The following is an 8,994-nucleotide window of genomic DNA, read 5'->3' as shown; positions in this document are numbered from 1 at the left end:
GGGTAGGGTTAGTAGATGGTTAGTTGAAATGTTACTGATAGTCTGTAGAGCATCTACAGATGGACTATCCAAAAAGTCATACAAAAAAACAGAAGTCATTTTTAAAGGGAGGGGAAATATTTTCATATTTGCAAATATTGTCCTGTCTTTTGAATGTCCAGAATGTTCTTGAGAATAGATGGTATCTTTCTATAAATGTTTCTTTCCTCATAGATATTGACGTAGTATAGAATACAAAGTTATTTAGAGGACATTGCCAATATTAATGCTTTTGCAAACAAACTGTATATTTTGTGAATTTAAATACTTTAAGATATTTCTCTTTGATTGAAATATTTAGTTGTGATGTTTGTTTTTTTGTTTCGTTTTTTGTTCTTATTTCATGTTTTTCCATGCGGGCACTGTGCTCTTATCCTTTTATATATTCTGATTCAGAATTTAATTTATAATTTTTTTGATTGCATCTTTGTAATCAGTAAAGTAATGTATGTATAGCACGTAGTCCATAGAGTATAGGACTGTGTCACAGTATATTTAGTACTGATATACGCAGTACATTGCCTGTGTATCCTTCCCTGGTGGGTAAAACTAGAGGATGTGTGTGTGCGTATATGTGTTGACTGGAGAGCAGTGGGGAAAAGCAGATGGAGCCAGCCCAGCATATGGCCCCACAGTGTGTAGTGAGAAGGCTCTGGAGTCCCTTATGGTAGTGCCACCCAGATTTTTATATTGGAATTAAAGTGCAGACCTCTGCGTTTCCTTGTACCATATCGGGAATATTACTTTGGTTTCTTTCTATTGTGCATTTTCTTAATCTTTGCATGTGAAATGGGTATTTTATTTAACTAGGCAAGTCAGTTAAGAACAAATTCTAATTTACAATGATGGCCTACCCCAGCCAAACCCTAACGACCCTGGGCCAATTGTGCGCCACCCTATGGGACTCCCAATCACGGCCGGTTGTGATACAGCCTGGAATCAAACCAGGGTCTGTAGTGATGCCTCTAGCACTGAGATGCAGTGCCTTAGACCACTGCACGCCACTCTGAGCCCCAAATTGACATGTGACTTTGACCTGACCCATTTCAGAATGATTTGTTTTCCCTTACTGTTTGTTTCAATGGTTAAATAATACTTTATACTTCAGCACAAAAGGTGCATTTAATTATTATTCCCCAAGTTGCTAGCAACATTAGCTTACTACTGATGGTATTAGCTATGCAGATACTAAGCATAACTGACATGGATTCATTAATTTGAAGTACCAGAGATCTATAAAATCTTGCACTGCCAGTAAGTTATATTCGCAACGATGTTCACGCTGTGTGTTGGTTTCACTGCTTTGCTCACCTCGCTCACCTCGCTCCACCCGCTCACTTCTGGTGAGTTTTGCACTTGAGCTGTTTTAGTAAACGCATCAACTACTCTCATTAAGCTAACTTCCCACATTTTAATTAACAGCCATTTAAGCAGAAATGTCAATTTATTGCACATTCTAATCATTTATTTATTTAACTAGAAAAGTCAGTTAAAAACAAATTCTAATGTACAATGATGACCTACCCCAGCCAAACCCTAACGACGCTGGGCCAATTGTGCGCAGCCCTATGGGACTCCCAATCACCGTCGGTTGTAATACAGCCTGGAATCAAACCAGGGTCTGTAGTGACCCCTCTAGCAAATTGACGTTTGATGTGACCCATTTCAGAATGATTTCTTTTCCCTTACTGTTTGTTTCAATGGTTAATAATATTTTATATTTCAGCTGTATGTTGGCAGCGTCAGACTTATCAATGTCAGTTTTTTTAATGTATTAGATTTTGTCATGAGAGGACTGAGATTTTTTAAGAAATAATTATTTAAGATTTCCATGCATGAAAATAAACATTTTTATTTATCTAAATTACGTGTTGTCTGTACGTTGTGTTACTCTTGGAACATTATAATTCAGACTAGCAAGCATATGATATGCAAATTCACGATCTTACATTGCCAAGAATCAGTCTAGGGAAAGTAGCTAGGTCAATACCAGTATTCATTTTTAGATCCATTTTATTATAAAATAAAACTGATTCAGATACAAAGCAACACAGCTGAAGGAAGTCACAGTATACCTCCTATCACTCACACTGGTCATCCTCTAGGGTCGGTGAATGGAAATTCATTCGAGTTGGCCACCATTTACACGTTGAAGGGTCCGCCTTTAATGTGTCAGATCAGCGTGGTGGTGGTTTCAGTTGGTACATTGTTGGTATCAAGCGGTTCGAGCACTACGAGACAGCCAGTCCGACTGCTATTTCCATTGTTTTATCAAAAATCAACGGGTGAGTAACATGGTGCAAAAGGTACATTCTCGGATATAAAGTGTGTAGCTAAGACATTTGTATGGCAGTTGCTGATTTTCTTAGCCAAAGCAAAGGTTTGGTAAAGTGCGTTGTTCTTAGCTAGACAACGTTAGCGAGCTGCTAACGGTAGTTAACTAATTGTAGCTAGCTAGTTCAACGTTAATTGATTAAGCTAGTTATCTATGAAGCCTAGCGTAATCCTTATCATTAATTTGGTTTGATAACATTTTCACACATGTTTTAATAGCTAAACGTTACTGTTTAACTTGGCTAGTTAACGACCATTGGACCAGCAGAGAGTGGTTGGAAGAGTAGCATGTATTTGGTGCAATCCTAGCTAAAGTTAGCTAGCCAGGACTTGAGATGCTAACTAGTCACCCCAAACCGTTAGTTATAGCTATCTTGGGTGTGTATGTATAGTTAGTGTGATACTGAATGAATGATTTCACATTAAGAATCAGAACACAGGGCAAGGGATTTTAGGGAGATGGACTGTCAATGTTTAGTTACAGAGAAAGAAGCAAGTCCTTGGCAGAAGAACCATGCCCTTTAAACATAGCTGTCCCTTTGATTGTGTATTCTTGTTGCTAACCTAGATTCCCAAAATACAGAGATTAACAACACAAACAAAGGCCAGCAAAACCATGAGATTAGTGACAGCTGTTTAGGAGTCCAGATGGCCTCTGCAACCCTACAGTAAACCTACACACAAATTATGGCGTTCTGTTCAGACAGAGACCAGAGACTAACATTGAGGGTTGAATTGTGCTTCGTCCCTGTACGTAATCTGCAGCCCTTGGATTGATGTACTTTTTAAGCTGTGTTAATCGATATGTACATTTTATAATGTACCCTACTGCTTCGAAATTGCTATAAAGGAACTGTGGAATTTACGCTCTTCCCAAGACAGCTGAGTTCTGTTGGCAATGGCAAGAGATGATGCTCCCCCCCACCCCCCCCAGGCCTGCTGAAACAAGCAAAGCCCTCTACTGTACTTGAGCTGGATTTTCCAGGTTTCTGTTTTTGTGTGTTACATACAACAGCTGCTGCACAGCCGTGGTGCGGGACAGTTCTCTCCATCCTTGGTTCTATTTCTGTGGCTGTCCCTGGGGAGGTCTTTGCCAAGTTCTGCTGGAGGGGAGGGGAAGAAGGCACCACTACTGTATGTAAACAATGGTGAACATTGTATCCCCTGGGCCCGAGTTCCATTCAATGTGGTTTTGGTTTATTCGATTTGTTTTTGTCCTGTTAATAACTGCTAGGGGGTTGGTTGATGTCTGTAATTTAGATAATTGTCATTAAGCAATGTAATGACAGCAACCAACTTCAATATTACATGCAAGGACCACGTGAAATTGCACGTTACACAGTTGAGATTGAGGTTATCATCCTTAAATTCCAACATCTTTTATGATTGTGCATCAGCTACTGTGTGGATGGGCGCTAGCTGGCGTATTAAAAATGCTAGCAGACACTCGGCCCTCCGTGGAATGAGTTTGACAGCTGTGATGTAGACCGTCATGAAAGTAAAATAACCGCTATAACCATTTATTTACGAACAGCCGACTGAAGACCGGAAGCCCAGGTATTCGTGCGGTTGAGTCTGTTTCTGTGATAACATGGACTCTTAGCAACATAATACTTTTGTTTTCACTTGCTGAAACAAGAAAGGTGTTGTAGCAAACAATGAATAAAATGGGCTTGGAACCTCTAACCCTGCCGATTTGACTGGTAAACTCATGAGCTGTGTTCGTATACTCATACTAACCATACTATTTGTTATGTAAATTGAGTATGTAGTATGCTTATTGGCCATAGTATGGATATATTTAGTATGCCAAAAGTTCCCGGATGTCGTACTAAATTCTCCAAAATACGAAGTATACACGCAGTAGACACAACTTTTGTGCTTTTAGGGCCCATAATGCAATTCTTCAGGAAATGGGCGTGGCTTCACAACGTTTTCAGATTTGAAGAAAATGGTGGAAAATATGCAGCCAAAGTCCGACGAGAGCAGATACAAATTAATTGATTTAATTAATTACGAACTGTTGAGCAATGTAATAAAGTAATTTTGGCTGACAATTTGTTAGCTACGCTATCCTTACGAACCACATAGCATTACAGCAGTATGTACCGGTATGTTAGTTTGTTACCTAACATTAGTTGGCTACTAATACATCCAACTTACCAGGCAGTATATTAATTAGTTATCTAACTAACTCACCAACATTTATTCATTTGATTATTCACGTCATTCTTAGCTAAATGGTTTATTCGTTGTTAATTCTGGCTATCTACTCCGATTTCAGAGGACTCTCGTCTGTGTGCCAGAGCGCAGAATAACTGATGAATTTACGAACGCTCAACACCTGGTTGAATATAGCTGGTGTCTGTAAACGTCGGCAAATTTTGGGGGGATTAAATTGTTGCCAGCAGCACAGTTAGTCACCAGCACTCTGGATAACATGAAAGCAGCCTAACCAGCTCTGCTAGGGCGGGTAAATTGGTCAGAGTAAGGTGTTCTCTTATTTGTGTCTAGAAGTAGCTAGCCAACGTTAGCCTGTTAGCTTGGCTGCTGTTGTGAGGTCAGAACCCTCGGATCAACCCTACTCCTCGGCCAGAGCGTCCCGTATGAGGTCAGAACCCTCGGATCAACCCTACTCCTCGGCCAGAGCGTCCCGTATGAGGTCAGAACCCTCGGATCAACCCTACTCCTCGGCCAGAGGAGTCCAGTATGAGGTCAGAACCCTCGGATCAACCCTACTCCTCGGCCAGAGGAGTCCAGTATGAGGTCAGAACCCTCGGATCAACCCTACTCCTCGGCTAGAGGAGTCCAGTATGAGGTCAGAACCCTCGGATCAACCCTACTCCTCGGCCAGAGGAGTCCAGTATGAGGTCAGAACCCTCGGATCAACCCTACTCCTCGGCCAGAGGAGTCCAGTATGAGGTCAGAACCCTCGGATCAACCCTACTCCTCGGCTAGAGGAGTCCAGTATGAGGTCAGAACCCTCGGATCAACCCTACTCCTCGGCTAGAGGAGTCCAGTATGAGGTCAGAACCCTCGGATCAACCCTACTCCTCGGCTAGAGGAGTCCAGTATGAGGTCAGAACCCTCGGATCAACCCTACTCCTCGGCTAGAGGAGTCCAGTATGAGGTCAGAACCCTCGGATCAACCCTACTCCTCGGCCAGAGGAGTCCAGTATGAGGTCAGAACCCTCGGATCAACCCTACTCCTCGGCCAGAGGAGTCCAGTATGAGGTCAGAACCCTCGGATCAACCCTACTCCTCGGCCAGAGGAGTCCAGTATGAGGTCAGAACCCTCGGATCAACCCTACTCCTCGGCCAGAGGAGTCCAGTATGAGGTCAGAACCCTCGGATCAACCCTACTCCTCGGCCAGAGGAGTCCAGTATGAGGTCAGAACCCTCGGATCAACCCTACTCCTCGGCCAGAGGAGTCCAGTATGCGCTCTGACAGCAAAAAGCTCTGAATTTACGAATGGACAATCTGACTGCTCTGGATTTACGTACGCCCAGAGCCACTCTGGCACTCCAGATTGAATTTACAAACACCCAAAATCGTAAAATGCCTGGCTAGTCATTAGTTATGCTAACAAGCTAGCAAGAGTATCAACTTCTGGCAGACAGGCAACTAGTATGCTCAACTGAAACGATACCGTTTGTTTACAGTATACTAAAATGAAGTAATAGTATGTAGTAGATACTCATTAAGTATACAGTATGTTAGTATGGGTATTTGAACACAGCTATGGTTACACTCAAAATGACTGCCTGGTATTGTGATGCCATAATGTCCATGGTAATGTTGAATGCTCATTCAAATGATGTTAGCTGATATGGCTCATGCAATGGAATGTAGTTTTTGTAATGTCAGTTGAGTTGAATCAACAAATCACAGCACATATTGATGGGTACACTTCCTGCTTTTACTTCCTGCTTTGCTCCTAAGTGTACACTCGCTACGGCCACCAGTCCACCCATTATGCTGTCATTGACTTGAATTGAATATTCATTCTATTTCTATGGCAGCGCATGCGGTCAGGAAAGGAGAATATGTGAGTGTAAATGATTTGTTGTTGCTATTCGAATGGTTATCACGGAGCCCGTGGTCATTTGGCTGGCCAATTACCGTCATACAAAATTCCATGACCGTCACTGTCCGAGCAGCAGCACTGCAGAGATGCCTGGTAAAGAGCTTGCGCAGTGGCATTACCAATTAGGCTACCCAAACAAGACTGGTTTGAGCGGGTGTTGTATCACAGAACAGAGAAGGCACTGGCTGCCTTCGGGCTCGGGCTCCGTGATATTGGTAGGCACTGGCTGCCTACCACGGGCTCCGTGATATTGTCGGCCTATATGCAGGGCACCTTTGTAAAATAGATATTGGTCTCTATGGGACTCCCTGCTAAAATAGAGGTGAAATAAAAAAAATAATGGCTGAAACGCTCCAAATATACCCACATGTAATCTAGGCTGAGCATGGTAATTTGATTTCTATATTTAGATATTTTTTCCTTACTAAATCACAAACTTGGCTGAGTATAACCCAGGAGGAACAGGTCCCTTGGCTGTGTATTAGTAAGCACAGTTACTCAGGTAGAGAGGGTGGGGAATACAAAGCAGCGCAAAGGAAGGAGCTAACATCAAATGCTAGTTACCCAGCCCAACGGCTCATAAAGAATATTCTGTCAGAGGTTTTTGCTTGCCGTTTGGATAGCCTTATTACCTCTCCTGTGGCTTGTCCTGGCTGCTTGGTCACGGTCCCCTAGCCAGGCTACTCTCCCTCTCCTTACTGTATTGCCAGGAATGAACTATTCTCCTAACAAAGCCAGTGTCTCCAGTGAATGAGCATGACTCCAAAACCTTTAAAGTTTGCTGACGAGACAAGTGGTAGGCCTGACCGCCAACGACTATGCGCACGCCCCTTTGATCATTCCTTAGTGATGTGGACACTGGGAACTTGACTCGCTCCACATCGTCAGAGCTGTGGTGGAGCTGGTCAACAGCTTCAAGTTTCCAGTGTCCACGTCACTAAGGAATGATCATGGTCCACACACACCAACACAGTCGTGAAGAAGGCATGACAATGCCTCTTCCCCCTCAGGAGGCTGAAAATATTTGGCATGGATCCTCAGATCCTCAAAGTTCTACAGCTGCACCATTGAGAACATCTTGACTGGCTGCATCACGGCGTGGTATGGGAACTGCTTGGCATCCGACCGCAAGGCGCTACAGAGGGTAGTACGTATGGCCCAGTAAATCACTGGGGCAGAGCTCCCTGCCATCCAGAACCTCTATAGCAGATGGTGTCAGAAGGCCCCTAAAAATGTTCAGACTCCAGCCACCCAAGTCATAGACTGTTCTCTCTGCTACCGCACGGGAAGCGGTACCAATAGGACCCTGAACAGCTTCTACCCCCAAGCCATAAGACTGCTAAATAACTACCCGGACTATCTGCATTCATCCTTTTTGCACCCACTCTTTTGACTCCTCACATACTCTGCTGCTACTATTTTTATATATCCTGTTGCCTAGTCACTTACCTATATGTACATATCTACCTCAATTACCTTGTACCCCTGCACATTGACTCGGTACTGGTACCCGGGTATATAGCCAAGTTGTCGTTACTTATTGTGTATTATTTTTCTCTCTGTGTTGTTGGGAAGGGCCCGTGAGGAAGCATTTCACTGATAGTCTACATGTATTTTATGCGACACATACAATTTGATTTGATCCCCTGCACTGCTGCAGAGAGGCTGTTGAATATTACATGTGATACACTGGTGTAGCATCGGAGTTTCTGTCTCCTCCAAATTCCAGCCCTGCAATTATACCCATGGACCTGCTGCATCTGTGGAATGACAGTTCAGTCCTCCTTTTTGAAATAAACTCAAAGACAAAGGGGTTAAATAAGGCTCCCTTTGTTAGTGTCTTCCCCTCTGTACAATGCGACGTTAATGGAAACCACCCACACACACAGCTGAGACTCGGTGTGTGTGTATAAATGAGCCTAGAGAGCCCTGGGCTTTGTCATCACTTTCTCTTCCCCCCTGGCCTCCATGCATCTTTAATACAGTATAGTGACAGTGTGGATATCATATCAGGCCTTACACTGGGTCCATCTATTTAAGTAGCCGTGGTTGACAGACGGAACGGCGGTCACCTGGCTGTTTTACACTCACTGATCTGTTTGTAGCCTGTTGTGTGTATGACCATTGTGTTTTCTCTCCGCCCAGACAGCTTCCAACATGGAACAATTTATTCATTTTTTTAGCCAAGAAGTACGTGGCACACTAGGACTAAATCTGGTGTTGTGAAATCTGTTTCGATACTCTAAGGTAAACGTGAGAAAAAAAAGAAAAAAAAGTATTAAACTTTAAACTGCAAATTTTTTTATTTCATAGTTTAAAGAAAGAAAAAAAAATGACGTGAATTTGACAAAACAGATACGGTCCTGCATATGACCGGTAGGGGGTGATTCAGTTCAATGTACCTCAGTCCAGGCTACCAGACGGTGCTCACCTTATTGCTGTCCCCCACCCACTCAGCAACCATGGTAGGTCGTGCCGTTTTTTTAGGTTCTCTGCTGTGTGCCTCCCCCATGTTCTCAGGTCAGTACATGGG

General features: G+C 43.3%; 1 protein-coding gene across 2 annotated transcripts in view; it reads left to right on the top strand.

Annotated features, from left to right (window-relative positions):
* The first annotated feature begins 2,203 nt into the window (after positions 1-2,203).
* Positions 2,204-8,994, top strand: part of LOC120061423 (protein NDRG3-like) — a 58,347-nt gene continuing 51,556 nt past the window's right edge. For both annotated transcript variants that reach the window (XM_039011220.1, XM_039011219.1), the window contains exon 1: positions 2,204-2,324. The gene's annotated coding sequence lies outside the window, so the exon portion shown is untranslated. The remainder of the gene's footprint in view (positions 2,325-8,994) is intronic.

This window comes from Salvelinus namaycush, chromosome 16 (genome assembly GCF_016432855.1).
Source record: "Salvelinus namaycush isolate Seneca chromosome 16, SaNama_1.0, whole genome shotgun sequence".
Lineage (NCBI taxonomy): Eukaryota > Metazoa > Chordata > Actinopteri > Salmoniformes > Salmonidae > Salvelinus > Salvelinus namaycush.
The sequence above is the reverse complement of the archived record's forward strand: the minus strand, read 5'-3'. Positions and strand labels throughout refer to the sequence as shown.